An 18,555-nucleotide genomic window follows, 5' to 3' on the forward strand; every position below is an offset into this window, starting at 1 on the left:
TCAATTCTTCAGCACTCAGCTTTCTTCAGAGTCCAACTCTCACATCCATACATGACCACTGGAAAAACCATAGCCTTGATTGGACGGACCTTTGTTGGCAAAGTAATGTCTCTGCTTTTGAATATGCTATCTAGGTTGGTCATAACTTTCCTTCCAAGAAGTAAGTGTCTTTTAATTTCATGGCTGCAATTTCCATCTGCAGTGATTTTGGAGCCCCAGAAAATAAAGTCTGACACTGTTTCCACTGTTTCCCCATCTATTTCCCATGAAGTGATGGGACCAGATGCCATGATCTTAGTTCACTCATTATTAGAGAAATGCAAATCAAAACTACAATTCAAAATTACCTCACATGGGTCAGGATGGCCATCACCAAAAATCTACAGACAGTAAATGCTGGAGAGGATGTGGAGAAAAGGGAACCCTCTTGCACTGTTGGTGGGAATGTAAACTGATACAGGCACTATAGAAGACAGTATGGAGATTCCTTTAAAAACTAGGAGTAAAACTATCATACGATCCAACAATCCCACTAATTGGCATATACCCTGAGGAAACTGGGTATTGAAAAAGACACATGTACCCCAATGTTCATTGCCACACTATTTACAATAGCTAGGACCTGGAAGCAACCTAGATGTCCATCAACAGATGTGGTACATATATACAATGTACATACAATGGAATATGACTCAACCATAAAAAGGAACACATTTGAGTCAGTTCTAATGAGGTAGGTGAACCTAGAGCCTATTATACATAGTAAAATATGTCAGAAAGAGAAAAACAAATATTGTATATTAATGCATATATAAGGAATCTAGAAAGATGGTACTATTTGATGAACCTATTTGCAGGGCACTAATAGAGACACAGCACAGAGCACAGACTTGTGGACACCACAGGAAGGGGAAGGAGAGGGTGGGACAAATGTAGAGAGTAACATGGAAACATATATACTACCATATGTAAAATAGATAGCCAGTGGAAATTTGTTATATGACTCAGGGAGCTCAAACCAGGGCTCTGTGACAACCTAGCGGGGTGGGATGAGGTGGGAGGTGGGAGGGAGTTTCAAGAGGGAGGGGACATGTTGGTGTATGACAGAAGTGAAAGTTGCTCAGTCGTGTCCGACTCTTTGCAACCCCATGAACTAGAGAGTCCATGGAATTCTCCAGGCCAGAATACTGGGGTGGGTAGCCTTTCCCTTCTCCAGGGGATTTTCCCAACCTAGGGATCGAACCCAGGTCTCCCTCATTGCAGGCAGGTTCTTTACCAGCTGGGCCATAAATATGACAGAAACCAACACATTATTGCAAAGTGATTACCCTTTGGTTAAAAACAAACATTTTAAAGATAAAAGCATGGAGAAACTCAAGTTTAAAAAATAAATAAAATTGTAAAAGTCATTCTACCCATACATTTATAAAGTTTAATCTTTTTGCTTAGAACTATATGCTAGGCAATTACTCAGAGCTTGAGGACCACTTTGTAAACATTGTTTGAATGATAATATGAGGTCCCAGGTCAGAGACATCTTAGCTCATTTCCTCATTCAAAGGGCCCCTACTGGGCAGTGAGTATCTGCCATCTGCTTGTTTGCATAGTCAGGTGGAGACCAGGGGGTACAGCTGAGAGGAGTGGGGGCCTTATCCTCTGAACAATACAATTTCTTTGACTGATTGGTCTTAAATTTTACTGGGTTAAAGCAATTAAAAAAAAAAAAAAAAAGTCAACCAGCACGAAAATACTAGTTTTGATCATTCAAGGACTACAATGTCTTTTTTTTTTTTTTTTTCCTGTCTTCTAGTTCCTGATACAACAATTATTTGTTTAAGCTCCCATGGGCTTGGCCTGGCTGAGAGTTTTGGACAGGCTGAAGTATTTCACGTCACAGCTTTCAGTAAATAGGGTAATAGGTTTACTGTTCCTATGTTGTCCAAGAGGAAAGAGACATGGCCAAGCATGTCAAACGCCTGGTCAAACAAATTATAAAGCACCTGACAGATGCTACCTCCCACAGAACTGCAGGAATTCTTCCTCATCCCCACCCTCTCACATACCCCCTTATCCCTGTCAAAATAGGCTAGACCATGCTCAGTCATACAGCCTAATGCTCCTATATTGAGCCTTGGACTTGCTAGACTACCCTTCCTCTCCATATTGTAGACTTCCTCCAAGTTCAAACCCTTCCAATGTGATTTCACCAGGCTAACATATCATAGGATTTAATCAATTGCTGGGAGCAATTTTTCTGAGCTTTCTTAATCTATAAAAAGGGAAGAATGTTGTTTAGTCATATCATTCCAGGGATCTGAAATTACGTTTACTTCTGCCAAGAGAAAAGATGGTGATAAGGAAGTGTTTCCACATGGAAGTGACCTTAACATCCTCAAGTGAAGGAGGCTGATATTTCTTACCATACATTAGTTTCACTACTTGGCCTCACAATGCTGAGATAAGGACACTGGACCACTAAGAAGCCATGCCACTCCATCTAAAGGGCTGGTGTTAGGATGAACTAAATCCGATGAGAAAGGAGCCACTGCACCACTTCTGATGCAGCAACTGTGGGGGATTCAGTGCCCTGACCACACAGCACCCACTGCAGTGCACTCCCTGCTTGCCCAATGCTGTATTGCAGGCACCAAAGCGGAATCACAATCCCTGGGTTCAAATCCAAATTTGCTACTTCTTAGCAGTATGACTTTCTTGGAAGTGTTACTTAACTTCTCTGCACCCTGTGAAAAAATGGAACATTTCCTGCCATGTCAGTAAGCAAAGCATGTCACAGTCATCAGCCATCGCAGCCCTTCTTCATGTGAGCCTTAGGAAACTCAAGATGTGAAAACACAGAATACTGACCCCAGATAGTTGAGGTGCATATGAAAGGAATGATTTCAGTGAGCACAGACTCTTGCATCTTTCCATGCATGGAAAAGTGCTAAGTTCCTTGAGATATCTGGTTTTCGTTCATTAATAATAACCCATTGTTGCAAAACTCCTCGCTCCTCCCCTCAGCTCCCTGGAGCAGTTTCTCAGAGCTATATGAAACACTGTCTCCCAGGCTACAGGCCTATTTTGCCCCAAATAAAACTTAACTCACAACTCTCACATTGTATATTTTTTTAAGTCAACACTTGGTTTCCTCATCAAGAATGAGTTCTGGACTTCCCTGGTGGTACAGTAGATAGGAATTTGCCTTCCAGTGCAGGGGATATGAGTTTGATCCCTGGTCCCAGAATATTTCACATGTCCCATAGTAACTAAGCTCATACACCACAACTACTGAGCCTGAGTACTGGAACTACTGAAGCCTGCTCACCTGGAGCCTATGCGCTGCAACAAGAGAAACCGCTGATAGGAGAAGCCCACGCACTGAAATGAAGAGTTGCCCCTGCTCACCACAGAGAAAGACCATGTGCAGCAATAAAGACCCAGCACAGCCATGAATAAACAAATAAACATTTTAAAAAGAATGAGTTCTACTTCACAGAGCTACAATAAAAAATGTATGTATGTAAAACCTTAAGAGCAGTACAAACAATAGCTGGGCCCAAAGAAATGCTCTATAGATGTTAGTTACTATTAATTAGATGCTTTTTTGAGATCTATGTCAACTCTTTCCTTCTCTTTGAAGAAAAGTCCTTTTCTAGAGAAGCAACAGTGAGTAACCCATGGTTCCAGGGAAACCACCATTTACTTGGCCATTCAACAAATCAATATTGAGCACTGAGCGCTCTCAAACTTTAAAAATACGGAGGGATTATGGTAATCCCTCTTGCTAATAAAACTTGCTCTAAATCTTATCTGCTTAATGCTTGTTTAGTGCTTTTTATGGACTAGACATAGCAAAATGTTTCACTCATTTAGTTTGATAGCAATCCTATGAATATGTTGCTGTTATTCCCATTTCACAGATGATAAAATAGAGGCTTAGAGTTCTCAAGTAAACTGCCTAGATCAGCCAAGGAGGTGAGGAGAAAGGGCCACTTCAGTGTGTGTGTATCTTCAGCAAAGGGAAGCATATCTTATCCCTGTTTGTACCACTCAGAGCCTTGCATTTAGCAAGCTCTCCAAAGTATTTTTGGAGTCATTAATTATTAATAGTGCGCAACTAGCTTGAGCGTTAAGAAAACCTAAACTTCACAATTTTTTACTTTTGAATAATACTTGTCAATATATCCAGCAAAACACTTATTTAATAATAGCTCTAGCATAATTAGTTATCCACCTAGAAGACAAAGTTAGACCCGTACCTCATTCCATGTACAAATAAATCCAAACTGATTAAAAGTTTTAATATAAAAATGTTAGAAAAACAAAGGATATTTGTATTGCTTAAAGGGAAATGTGATTTTAAAAAAAGAAAGATAGGTAACACAGATGCTATAAATAAAATCTTAAAACCTTGAGACTTAACAGTCTAGAAGTTAAACATTTTAGTATGGCAAAATACACCACAAGCAAAGTTAAGTAACAAACAGTAAGCCAGGGAGAATATGTTCCCTTAACATCCGTAATAAATGATCTCTTCTATATGACAATTATAGGCTGCGTGTCCTGCTGAAATCTGCAGGTGTATGTCTTGTGACCAGTCCATGGTATCTTATCAGGTGGGTACAGAGATGACGGAGTAGAAGACCATGCACTCATCTCCTGCGAGAACACCAAAATTGCAAATAGCTGCTGAACAACCATAGACAGAAGAATGTTGGAACCCACCAAAAAAAAGATACCCCGCATCCAAGGGCAAAGGAGAAGCCACAACAAATGGTAAGAGGGGGCAATCGCATTTAAAATCAAGCCTCATACCTGCCAGAGATGCTTGGAGGGCACAGACAAAACCTTGTGCACACCAAGATGGAGGGAAAAGAGCAGGACCCCATAAGAGACTGAGACAGACCTGCCTTTGACTGTTTGAGGGGCTCCTGCAGAGGCATGAGTCAGCAGTGGCCTGCCATGGGGACAAAGACTCTGGCAACAGCAGTCCTAGAAGGCACAGTGTGTGCGTAAGCCTTCTTAAAGAAGGTCACCACTAGTCCCAATATAGAACTGGGGTGGGCGACTCACAAACTTGAGAACAATTACACCAAAGAATTTCTCACACTGCTATGAAAGTTCTAGGCCCCACAGCAGACTTCCCAACCTGGGGATCTAGCAAAGGACTGCGTATAGCCAGGAATCTGATTTTGAAGGTCCACAGGATTTCATTACAGGACTTCCAGAGGACTGGGGAAACAGACTCTTGGAGGGCATGAACAAAACTTGTGCATACCAGGACCCAGGAAAAAGTAGCGTGACCCACAAGAGACTGAGCCAGACTTGCCTGTGTGCTTAAGAGTCTCTGGCAGAGGCATGGATTGACAGTGGACTGCCCCAGAGTCAGGAGCACTGACTACAAAGGTCTTGGGAGGCCCAAGGTCAAGCAGGCTTAACTCCTTTTGCCAACCCCTATCATAGTCTGGCCTCAGGCCAAACTAGTGGGAGGGAACACAGCCTCACCCATCAGCAGAGAATTGGATTAAAGACTTACTAATCATGACCTTACCCACCAGAACAAGACCCAGATTTCCCCACAGCCACTCCCTCCCATCAGGAAGCTTGCACAAGCTTGCAATGAAAAATGAACCCTCCTCCCCTCCCCCATCAGTGGGTGCCCAATATGCTACAGGAGAAGAGCAGAGAAATAGCCCCAGAAGGAATGAAGAGGCTGAGCCAAAGCAGGAACAACACCTAGTTGTGAATGTGTCTGGTGGTGAAAGTGAAGTCCGATGCTGTAAAAAACAATATTGCATAGGAACCTGAAATGTTAGGTCCATGAATCAAGGTAAATTGGAAGTGGTCAACAGGAGATGGCAAAAGTAAACATCAAAATTTTAGGAATTAGTGAACTAAAATGGATATGATGGGGCAAATTTAATTCAGATAACCATCATATCTACTACTGTGGGCAAGAATCCCTTAGAAGAAATGGAGTAGCCCTCATAGTCAACAAAAGAATCCAAAATGCAGTACTTGGGTGCAAAAAAATCTCAAAAATGACAGAATGATCTTGGTTCATTTCCAAGGCAAACCATTCAATATCACAGTAATCCAAGTCTATGCCCCAACTACTAATGTCAAAGAAGTTGATGTTGAATGGTTCTATGAAGACCTACAAGACCTTCTAGAACACCAAAAAAAAAGATGTCCTTTTCATCATTGGGGATTGGAATGCAGAAGTAGGAAGTCAGGCAAGTTTGGTCTTGGAGTACAGAATGAAGCAGGGAAAAGGCTAATAGTGTTTTGCCAAGAGTACGCACTGGTCATAGCAAACACACTCTTCCAACAACACAAGAGACAACTCTACACATGGACATCACCAGATGGTCAATACCAAAATCAGATTGATTATATTCTTTGAAGCCAAAGAAGGAGAAGCTCTATAAAGTCAGCAAAAATGAGACCAGGAGATGATTGTGGCTCAGATCATGAATTCCTCATTGCAAAATTCAGACTTAAATTGAAGAAAGTAGAGAAAACCACTAGATCATTCAGGTATGACCTAAATCAAATCCCTTACAATTATACAGTGAAAATGACAAATAGATTCAAGGGATTAGATCTGATAGAGTGCCTGCAGAACTATGGATGGAGGTTCATAACATTGAACAAGAGGCACTTATCAAAACCATCACCAAAAAAATTAATGCAGAAAGGCAAAATGGTTGCTTAAGAGGCCTTCTGAGAAAGAAGAGAAGTGAAACACAAAGGAGAAAAGAAAGATATAGCCATCTGAATGCAGAGTTCAAAAGAATATCAAAAAGAGACAAGAAAGCCTTCCTAAGTGAACAATGCAAAGAAATAGAGGAAAACAATAGAAGGGGAAAGACTAGAGATCTCTTCAAGAAAATTAGAGATATCGAGGGAACATTTCATGCAAAGATGAGCACAATAAAGGACAGAAACAGTATGGACCTCACAGAAGCAGAAGATATTAAGAATAGGTGACAAGAATACCCAGAAGAACCATACAAAAAAGATCTTAATGACCCAGATAACCACAATCATATGGTCACTCACCTAGAACATGAAGTCAAGTGAGTTTTAGGAAGCATCACTACAAACAAAGCTAGTAGAGGTGATGGAATTTCAGCTGAGCTATTTCAAATCCTAAAAGATGATGCTGTTAAAATGCTGCACTCAGTATGCCAGGAAACTTGGAAAACTCAGCAGTAGCCACAGGACTGGAAAAGGTCAGTTTTCATTCCAATCCCAAAGAAGGGCAATGCCAAAGAATGTTCAGAGTACCACACAATTGCACTCATTTCTCATGCTAGCAAACTAATTCTCAAAATCCTTCAAGTTAGGCTTCAACAGTGTGTGAACCAAGAACTTTCAGATGAACATGCTGGATTTAGAAAAAGCAGAGGAACCAGAGATCAGATTGCCAACATCGTTGGATCATAGAAAAAGCTAAAGAATTCCAGAAAAACATCTATTTCTGCTTTATTGACTACGCTAAACCTTTTGACTGTGTGAAAGTAAAGTGTCCAACTCTTTGCAATCCCATGGACTGTAACCTACCATGCTCCTCCGCCCATGGGATTTTCCAGGCAAGAGTACTGGAGTGGGTTGCCATTTCCTTCTCCAAAGGATCTTCCCAACCCAGGGATCGAACCTGGGTCTCCTGCCTTGTAGGTAAATGCTTTACCATATGAGCCACCAGGGAAGTCACTGTGTAGATCACAACAAACTGTTGAAAATTCTTAAAGAGATAGAAATACCAGACCACCTTACCTGCCTCCTGTGAAACCTGTATGCTGGTCATGCAGCAGAAGTCAGAACCAGACAGGGAACAACAGACTGGTTTCAAATTGCGAAAGGAGTATGTAAAGGCTGTGTATTTTCACCCTGCTTATTTAACTTATATGCAGTGTGTGAGGAAGCATTTAACGGGAGGCTTCCTGTGTGCTGTTTTGGGTCTGTCAGGAATTCTCTGTTCCTTATTAATTCCTGAATATTCAGGAATTAAGAGGAGAGGCAAGCCTCTCCTGGGGGGCAGGGGGGTGGGGGGGGTGGAGCTGAGGAATCCAGGCATTTCCTTCGTTAGTTTTTCTATATGGTAATAAGTACCCTTTTCCTTCTTGTGAACCATATGGTAAAAGTGATTGTTTACAACTCTCTCTCTCTTTAATATGGATCGCCTATGTTTTGTAAGTCTGGAATTTTAATCTTTATCTTTGCTGAGAATAACTATAGTATATATGCCCACACTATGTTGATTAAAACACCTCTGCTCCATCAGAGCTTTGGTCCCCGTGTCTTGCTTTCTCTCTCTCTCCCTCTCTCTCTTTTTCAGGCTGATCCCCTGGAGCGCAGAGGCTCTCTGAGTTCACTTTCCTGCCCGGGCTTCCAAGACCCTCTTGAGAAGGCACTCTGTGCCTTCAACCCATCGAGAGGGCACCTGAGGTCTCTGTGAACAGAGCAAGCCCTGTGTCAGGGGCTTTATTGGCTTTCTGTGTAAACCAAGGAATATCAGCCTCTTTATCTCTCCTTTACTTTCTTATCAGTCTACTCTGGACCACCAGGTTCTGGTCCATGAAAGGACCTCAACAGCAGAGGACATATGAGAAATGCCAAGCTGGATGAAGCACAAGCTGGACTCAAGATCGCCGGGAGAAATATCAATAACCTCAAATATGCAGATGACACCACCCTTACGGCAGAGGCTCTTGATGAAAGTAAAAGAGGAGAATGAAAATGCTGGCTTAAAACTCAACATTCAAAATACTAAGATCATGGCATCTGGTCCCATCACTTCATGGCAAATAGATGGGGAAACAATGGAAACAGTGACAGACTTTATTTTCGGGCTCCAAAATCATTGCAGACAGTGCTTGCAGCCTTGAAATTAAGAGACTTTCTCCTTGTAAAAAAAGCTATGACAAACCTAGACAGCATATTAAAAAGCAGAGACATTATTTTGCCTACAATGGTCTGTATAGTCAAAGCTATACAGCTTTGTATATACAAAGCTATACAGTCAAAGCTATACAGCTATACATGACTATTTTTCCAGTAGTCATGTATGGATGTGAAAGTTGGACAATAAAAAGCTGACCACCAAAGAACTGATGATTTAGAATTGTGGTGCTGGAGAAGACTCTTGAGAGTCTCTTGGACAGCAAGGAGATCAAACCGGTCAATCCTAAAGGAAATCAATCCTGAATATTCATTGGAAGGACTGATGCTAAAGTGAAGCTGCAATACTTTGGCCACCTGATGCGAACAGCCAACTCATTGAAAAAGACCCTGATGCTGGGAAAGACTGAAGTCAGATGGAGAATGGGACGACAGAGAAGGAGATAGTGGATGGCATCACTGACTCAATGGATAGGAGTCTGAACCAACTCTGGGAGATGGTGTAGGACTGGGAAGCCTGGCATGCTGCAGTCTATGGGCTCACAAACTGTCAGACATGACTGAGGGGCTGAACAACAACAGAGATTGTAGGGTAATGCACTTCAGTGGATATATAAGATACACAGAGTAAATAGTTTCTATTTAATTAACTTATTCAACACTTAAGTAAGTTAATTCTATTTAAATCCATTTAGAAGCAACTGGGATTTTTTTAAAGTGCTTTAACACACATGTTGTCTTTAGCCTGGTTGATCAGCATGGCTACCCATCTCTGGCTGTATCTGCAACATTTTTCTTCTTCCTCATTCCTCACCCACTAGCCTCATTGCTGTTCCTAGATGTTCTAGAACCTCCTGCCTCAGGACTTTTTCATGTGCAATCCCTCCCTTTGGATACTCTTACCCCACATACTCCCTTGCTTGATGCCTTACTCTGTTTATGCCTTCCTTCAAATGTCCCCTCCTCAGTCAGCCCTTCTGAGACCACAAGGGCAAGGACTCTGTTTGCTTCTGATGTGTCCCCCGTGCATAAAGCAGTACCCTGCCCATAACAAGAACTCAAACAAAAATCTGTTGAATCATAGGATTAATTAATTTTTTCACTTAATTAGAGTCTTATAATAAGATCTGTTTATCCAGGATATTTACATTTCTTGATTTGAATGTAATACACATCCTGATCTTTTTTTTCCTTTTACATCCCTCCAGCTCAACACACCTGTCTCCCTGAAGCATGTAAAGTTTCATCCTTGCCAAACGTGCCAATGTGAATTATTCATTATAGAGATTTTGCTGTCTAAACAATTCTCATGAAGCCAGCACTTGCAACAAATTCTATTGCAATATGACTCATTCTCCTTTCATCTGGTTGATGATGAAAAGCAGTCAATATGGAAATTTTAGCTATTTGCCATCTGTTAGCAAGTTGTCTCATAGCATTCTGTCCTGTGGTGATTCCAGGTTAAAGAGGCACTTCATTACCATTTCCTGCAATAATTTCCACCAAAATGTGAAGTTATCCTGCCCCGTTCCTGTGCTGACCTGCTGTCACACCATGGGGAGGCCTCACAACAGGCTCAGCAGGTCCCAGTAGGACACAGAGACCTGCGTGTTTTACATCAGATTGGAGAAGGATAAACGCTATTTTCATCATTGAGCCCGGGACAAGGTGTAAATAAAACATACAAAGTGGTTTAAAATCCTTGTTCTCAAGATGTAAAAATACAATAGGAGATTCAAGTTATGAAATCATGAGGCAGCTTGTTATAATGAAAGTTAGAATGAAATAGATGCTAAATAGAAGTCCAAACACTGTGCTGGGGAAAGAGACACTGAGGGGGAAAGGAGAGAAAGAGGTTTTGTGTTTAAGGATGCGGACGCTTGGGTTCAATTGCGGTAGACTCAAGGGTGTGGAGGGACTTCCCTGGCAGTCCAGTAATTAGGACTCTGAGCTTGTACTGTGGGGTGGGGTGCAGCTTTAAAACCTGGTTGGGGAACTAAGATCTTGCAAGCCATGCAACATGGCCAAAAAAGGGGAGGCTGGAGAGGAATTTAAGGTACAATAAAGAAGGGATGATTATTGGTGAAGTGGATAATAACAAGTGCCGAGGCAGACAGGACAGTCTCGGGCAAGGGGAAGGATGACTTCCTCCTCTGAGACATGGGGGCATGTGTTGAAAAGAATGCATGGGGATGTGGTGACCCCTTATTGAGCAACAGGAAAGTTTATGCCACAGTCTTCCCAGAGAAGTGGAAGGCTAGGTCACTGAGAGAATGCACAAAGAAGAATGAGGTTGCAAATGAAGATATCCCCAACAGCTGAGGGGGATAAAAGAGTAACTGAGGGTAAAGAAATGAACCCAACTGCATTGAGGGGTCAGCTAAAGAATGATCACCTAACTGTGTAATGAAGTGAAGCAACGTGGTTATGTTTTGGTTTTGGTTTTGTGTTCCACCAGTACTATCTCATCAGTTTGTGTGTGAACTGACTGAGGCTTACCCTTGAACTGCAAGGAGATCCAACCAGTCCTAAAGGAGATCAGTCCTGGGTGTTCATAGGAAGGACTGATGCTGAAGCTGAAACTCCAATACTTTGGCCACCTGATGTGAAGAGTTGACTCACTGGAAAAGACCCTGATGCTAGGAAGGATTGGGGGCAGGAGGAGAAGGAGACAACAGAGGATGAGATGGCTGGATGGCATCACCGGCTCGATGGACATGAGTTTGGGTAAACTCTGGGAGCTAGTGATGGACAGGGAGGCCTGGCGTGCTGCGATTCATGGGGTTGCAAAGAGTGGGACATGACTGAGCAGCTGAACTGAAATGAACTGAACTGAGGCTTACCTGCAGTGAGAAATCAACTAGGTTCCTGAAAAGAAAGTTAAAGGGTGAGAAGAAAGGGGGAAGTTCATGAGAGCAGAAGAAATGAGCATGAGGTCCACACTGGATAGGGAAACAAACTAAGCCAGCAGGGACTCAGGCTTTGAGAAAAAAAGGAAGACTTTCAAGGCACCAGAAGTTGAAATGCTATCACAGAGCAGGTCTAGGGGGAAGCAGGATGTAGAAAAGATAGAGGTTCACCTTTGCAGAAAGGAGCTTCAGGGTTTATAATTTCAGATTCTGCAAGGGGACCTGTCCAAGCAGTGACCTGCTAACATGGAGAGGAAGAAACATGGTGGGGCCAGAATGCTGGATGAATGAGTTACTCCTCCAGTCACTGGGGTTACCCTGGATGACTGGCAGGGACTAAGTACCAGGCACGCTCTAGTACTTAGATCCAGGGGCCAAGATGCTCGAGGCATCTGGAGGAACCTGGAGGTATGAACAGCCTGCAATACAGCTAACTGGTGCTGTCATAAGAAGTGGTGATCAACTCACCATCTGAAAGCAGAAATGAAGAGCAGCAACACGGTGCTGTCTGCCTGGCTTCAACATTCAGGGACTGTAAGGTTGTGGGGAAATTGTCTTTTATTTTTTTAAAAAAAAAAAGGGGGGGCTGAGCACACAGGGAAGCGGGAGGACGGTGACCGTAGTGGAAGGGTCAGGTTGGGCAAGAGCCCCAGACCACATGGAGAAGCCCTTCACCTCGACACTTCCAAGGCTCACAGCACTCCCTTCCCCCCACCACCACCTTTAGCTCCTGACTCTTCAGCGACATCATGGGGTTCCTTCAAGATTCCCTTTGGTCAGAGGATTTCAGTGGTTGCATCATGTTCTTTGCCCAACAGCCTCCAGCATTCATGTTTTGGGTCCAAGTGATAGATTTGAACTCGACAGAGAAAAACTTTCAAGCAAATACAGCTGTCTAACAAGGATGAACTTTCCCAGAGTAACAACCAGAGGTGTCTGGACACTGCTCCATAACCAGTAGCCCCACTGTTGGGCATAGCTCTTAATAAGTTAACTATGAACAAGGAAATGTCCCTGAGAAGAAAGCCTAGTTAGGAAAGAATCAGAAAACCACCTGTCCTCAAACATCTCACACCTCTTCTCCCCCCACCGCCTCAGTGTGTCCACATGGCCAAGGACTGGAGACTCTGACAATTAAGGTGCAAACAGGCTGCAAGAAAGTCATACTGGCTAGCATTTATAAGGATCAGCTTTGATCTCAAATGCAACTGTGCTCTGATTCTAGCTCTGCCACACCCATTCTTGAGCAAATTTCATCATTTCTATAAGTTTCAGTATCTGTACCTCTAAAGTAAGAAAATTAAATACTGTTTACTTCATATAGGGTTTTTGTGACTATGAAGCACAGTTCTAGAACCAGATATATGGTCAATAATCAGTAAATGTTGAGTATTATTACTGATACTATCACATTAATATCAATGTTGTTATTATATCAAATACATATATCTATATGCATTAATACTCATACATGTATATACATCACACAGCAGACCTTCTGGGAATGTCTGTAAAATGAATGCTTATGTCCTTCTCCAGGGACGCATTCATCTAGCCATAGATATTAGTGATTCCAAGAAAGTTTATTTCCTCCATTTGCACATGAAAATTGAGTGTTTTCCATAGACACCTCATTTCTCCATTGGACAGAAGAGTCAAATAGGTCACCCGTCTTTGCTCTCACAACTAAGATCTATGATAAAGTCTGCCACAGTTGCCTGGTGCCTGGTCTCACACCTTTGGACCAACCACCAATCATCTCACTCTTCACAGTGCTCACTACAAGGGTTCCTTTCTGAAACAGCAGTGGTATCAGTCTCCCTCTCCAGTACCATGTTGAACAAAATTGTTAGGAGTACAGTAAGTCCCCTACATATGAATGAATTCTGTTTCAAGAGCATATTCATAAACCCAATTTGTTCATAAGCCCAAAGTCAGCCTAGACACCCAACTAACACAATCAAAAGGCAAGCAGCAATTTCACTCACATCTGATGTTGATGGAACACACGTTCCCATCTCTGAAAGTCTGCAACTTGAAGGTTCTTATGTAGGGGACTTACGAAGATATTCTTGACTTGTTCCTAATCTTGGGAGATAAACATTGAATCATCTGCCATTGAGTATAATTTTAGCAATAGGGTTTTGGTTTTTTTTTTTTTTAAAGAGGTTTGAGGATGCCTAGTATGCTGAGAGTTTAAGCAGGGATGGATGTTGGCTTTTGCCAAATGCATTTTCTGTAGCTATTGAGATGATTATGCTTCTTCTTTGGTCTTTTAACATGGTGAAATACATTGATGTTCAAATATTCTTCAAACATTAGGCCAAACATAAATTCCTAGATAAACATCACTTGGTCACAATGTAGTATCCTCATTATATACTGTTGAATTTCTTTTCTAACATCTTGATAAGAATTTTTGCATCAGTATTCATGTGAGATATTGCTGTGATTTTTTTTCTTCTAGTGTTTTGTCTTGTTTTGTAGAAATGCTAGCCCTACAGAAATTTCAAGTATTGCCTCCTCTTCGATTTCTGAAAATGAAGTGTGTGTGTGTGTGTGTGTGTGTGTGTGTGCGCACTCTTCATAGCCCCATCTGCCCCTGGTAAATTCCAGGCATTAACTATCAAGTGTATTGACTGAGTTATTAGAGGCATCAAGAAGAAGAGTCAAGAGCAGAGACTGTTGCTGTTTATTGGTTTTACTTAAGATTCATAAACATGTTGAGAACTTTATAATTCCTTCTGATAAATCAGCATTTCTGCATGTCTTTAATTGGGGGCAGTATTTAGGGACCTCAATTCTTGATACTGACCAAAATCCTACCGTCTATAACTCACAACTCCAGCATTCAAGGTTCAGAAAAATGGCAATGCTGGGAACCTGCTGAGCAGTAAGTCTTGCTCCCTTGGTCTCCCTTCAACTCTCCCAAAAGCATTTGAGACTTTAGTACAGGGCTAAGGATACAAGAAAAAGACACATAGCCACCGGACAACTTCAGTCCTAGTGCTGAATCCCTGAAAACTCACATCATGTGGAACAATTAACATTTACCAGAATTTCCTATTCTTTGTTTCATGTTTAATGCACATACATAAGCCCATCCCAAATGTTCTGTGACTAGTTGAGGGACAAATTTATTCAACTCCCAGCCCCCCTCCTTCAGAATTCAAATCTGTGCATTCCTCTCCCATCAGGTGTCTCTTGCAGTCTAAAATGTCTCACGTTAGCATCTTGATTTCCCCTTCATTTACAAGCCCCTCTCCCAAACAAATCAGCCTCTCTTCCAGATCTCTCATCACTAAAGGGTAACAATGGCTTTTAAGAGAAATCTGAGTCATTCCTGGAACCCACTTTTTCCTAATACCAATGTATCACCAGGTCCTCTCAATGCTACCCATCAACACCATATTTCCTCAATTCTAAAACAATGAGATATTCCTAGAAACAAAAGTGTGGTGAAGATTAAATTGAATAACAGAGAACTTGCTTAACAAATTAAGTGTTCAGTATCTACTCTATTTTTTCACAACATACATCAAACAACCATTAGGCAAAGGGGTGGGTTCTGTCACTGAGATTGTGTCACTGATAACTGTCACTGCTCTGCATGTGACTTGGCTGGGCAGCACAGATGTTCCTACATCTGTTACCACATTTGGGGGACACTGCACAATAGAATTTCTCATTTGGATTCTTCATTCTGTCCTAAAATATCTTCAACACAATTCACTTACAGGAAACTTGCAAAAATTTAGTATAAAGAACTCCTTTATGTCCTTAAGATTCTCCAAGTTTAATATTTTGTTTGCTTTCTAAACCATTTCAAAGTCAGTTACAGACTGATGAGATGGTGCTTCTTTACTCCTAAAGGGATCTTCCCAATCCAGGGATTGAACCCAGGTCTCCTGCATTGCCGCTGCTGCTGCTAAGTCGCATCAGTCCTGTCCGACTCTGTGCGACCCCAGAGACCACAGCCCACCAGGCTCCCCCGTCCCTGGGAATCTCCAGGCAAGAACACTGGAGTGGGTTGCCATTTCCTTCTCCAATGCATGAAAGTGAAAAGTGAAAGTGAAGTCGCTCAGTCATGTCGGACTCTTCGAGACGCCTTGGACTGCAGCCTACCAGGCTCCTCCGTCCATGGGATTTTCCAGGCAACAGTACTGGAGTGGGTTGCCATTGCCTTCTCTGCTCCCGCATTGCAAAGAATTCTTTACCAGCTGAGCCACCAGGGAAGCCCCGGTATTACCTGAGAGTCCTCCAAACCTGGTAAAAGACAGTAATCCACAGATGTAAGAAGCCTTACCAACTTTTAGCAGAATAAATTTTAAAAATCCTTTTTTAGACATGTGATAGGAATACTGCAGAGAACCAAAAGCAAAGAGAAAATCCTAAAATCTAGAAGCAGTCAGAAAAAAAACAACTTATTGTTTTCCAAATCAGCTAACATGATAGAACCTAAGGGTTAGAAACCAAGAAATAATGAAAAGATATCACCAAGCTTCTGAAAGAAAACAGTATCTAACCTAGAATTTTGGAATCAGTGAAATTATCCTTCAAGAATTAAAAGAGAAGAATTTTTTTAAACAACACCGAGAATGTTATTGGGTGATCACTCTATAGGAAATATTAAAGAATGATATTAAAGCTGGATAATTGAGTCCCAGGTAGAAGCAAAGAAATGACAACTGGAACAGGAAGAAGAAAAACAATAAATCTAGATGAATATAAAACAGTAACAGCTACAACTCATGGGGTTTTAAATGAACTAGAACTTAAATATTTGACAAAAATAGCATGCAAGTTAGGTGGGATGTAAATGGAGTCAAAGCGACTTGAAGGTCCTAAGCTTATCAGCAATAAGGTAAAAGCACCAATTACCATTAGCTTTCCAAATTGATACATAGGTTCACGGAAATCAATCCCACTAAATAAATCTCAGCCTTTTTTCCCTAGAAAGTTATCAAGCTGATCCTAAAATTCATGCAAAGGACTCAAATTAGCCAAAACAACTTTGAAAAAACACAAAATTGAAGAGCTCACACTATCTGATTTCAAGACTTACAAGGAAGCTATAGTATTGAAAACAAGCTTAATATTAGTATAAAGATAGAAAGATAGATAAAGGGAACAGAGTAGAAAAACCCATGTACATATGAACTGATTTAAAAACAACATATGCCAAGCCAGTGCATTGGAGAAGGATAGTCTTTTCAACAAATAACCCTCAAACAATTGAATATCCATATATATATATTAAAAAAAAAAAAAAAAAAGAAGCCTGGGCAAATACCTCAAAATCATACAAATGTAAAGTCTAGAACTATCCTATCTACAGGAAATCACAGAAAATCTTTGTGACTCTGGATTAGGCAAAAATTTCTTCAAAAGAACATTGAAAGCACAATATATAAAAGAAAAATGATAACACTGGACTTCAAAATTAAGTATTCCTGCTCTCTGCAAGACACTGTTACACTGTTAAGAGAATAAAAAGACAAACCACAGACTAAAGGAATGATATTTATGAAGATATTTTAAAAGGATTCATATTCAGAAACTGTTAGAAAAAAGTTCTCAGCTCAGAAATAAGAAAACTACCTAATTTTTAAACAAATTAAAAATAGGTTGAAGATTCAGACACTTCACCAAAAAAAGATACACAAGTGGCCAAAAAAAAAGCATATTAAGATGCTTAATCATTAGGAAAATGTAAATTAAAACCTCAATACCCCTATTAAAGTGGCCAAAATTAAAAAGATTGGTCCTATTAAGTGTTATTAAGAAAGTGGAAAAAATTGGAATTCCCAGTGGGAATGAAAAATAGTACAAGGACGTCAGAAAACAATTTGGCAGCTTCTTTAAAAGAAGAAAATTAGAATTCTGTATCACCAAAACTACCATTTAATAGAAAAACCTGTAATCACTTTTTAAAATCCAGATGCACATCAGAATCCAGGGGTCACACAGAGTCGGACATGACTGAAGCGACTTAGCAGCATATGTTTTATGCATCTTTCTAGATGTATTATGTATGCTCCATTTAATTTTCTAAAAGTCATATTCTTCAAAGAAATTTCACACACATTTTAAACAAAGGTCTTCTTTTGATATTTCTATTACCCCTGTGGTTCCTGTGAAAACCTGTCTGTATTAGTCAGGGCCCCACCAAAAAAAGAAATCACTTATTTGTGTGAAGTTGGTAATTTGAGAAGAGTTTAACAAAGGGACTCTACAAAAATGTGGGCAGGATTTAAGGAAACCAAAAGTGTTAATAAAATACCCTGGTATTAGTAACTTAGTAGTACCATTACCACATACAGGCTTTTGGGGCAGGGAGAGAAAGGCAGTATGAGAACCAGGAAACAGAGCTCTGCGCAAAGAGCTGCTTGATGGGAGCTAGGACCTCTAGTGGAAGGATGCAGCCTGTTCACAGTGCAGTCATTATGAAAGTGAAAGTGAAAGTGAAGTCGCTCAGTCGTGTCCGACTCTTTGCAACCCCATGGACTGTAGCCCACCAGGCTCCTCAGTCCATGGAATTCTCCAGGCAAGAGCACTGGAATGGGTTGCCATTTCCTTCTGCAGAGGATTTTCCCAACCCAGGGATCGAACCCGGGTCTCCAGCACTGCTGCTGCTGCTAAGTCGTTTCAGTCGTGTCCCACTCTGTGCGACCCCATAGACGGCAGCCCACCAGGCTCCCCCATCCCTGGGACTCTCCAGGCAAGTCCAGTGGAGACT

The 18,555-nt window shown here is 41.3% G+C and overlaps 1 protein-coding gene across 7 annotated transcripts in view; it reads right to left on the reverse strand.

The window, feature by feature from the left end:
• Positions 1-18,555, reverse strand: part of GCNT3 (glucosaminyl (N-acetyl) transferase 3, mucin type) — a 145,992-nt gene that overhangs the window by 68,090 nt on the left and 59,347 nt on the right. The gene's annotated exons all lie outside the window — the stretch shown is intronic.

Source organism: Bubalus kerabau, chromosome 10 (assembly GCF_029407905.1).
Source record: "Bubalus kerabau isolate K-KA32 ecotype Philippines breed swamp buffalo chromosome 10, PCC_UOA_SB_1v2, whole genome shotgun sequence".
Taxonomy (NCBI): domain Eukaryota; kingdom Metazoa; phylum Chordata; class Mammalia; order Artiodactyla; family Bovidae; genus Bubalus; species Bubalus kerabau.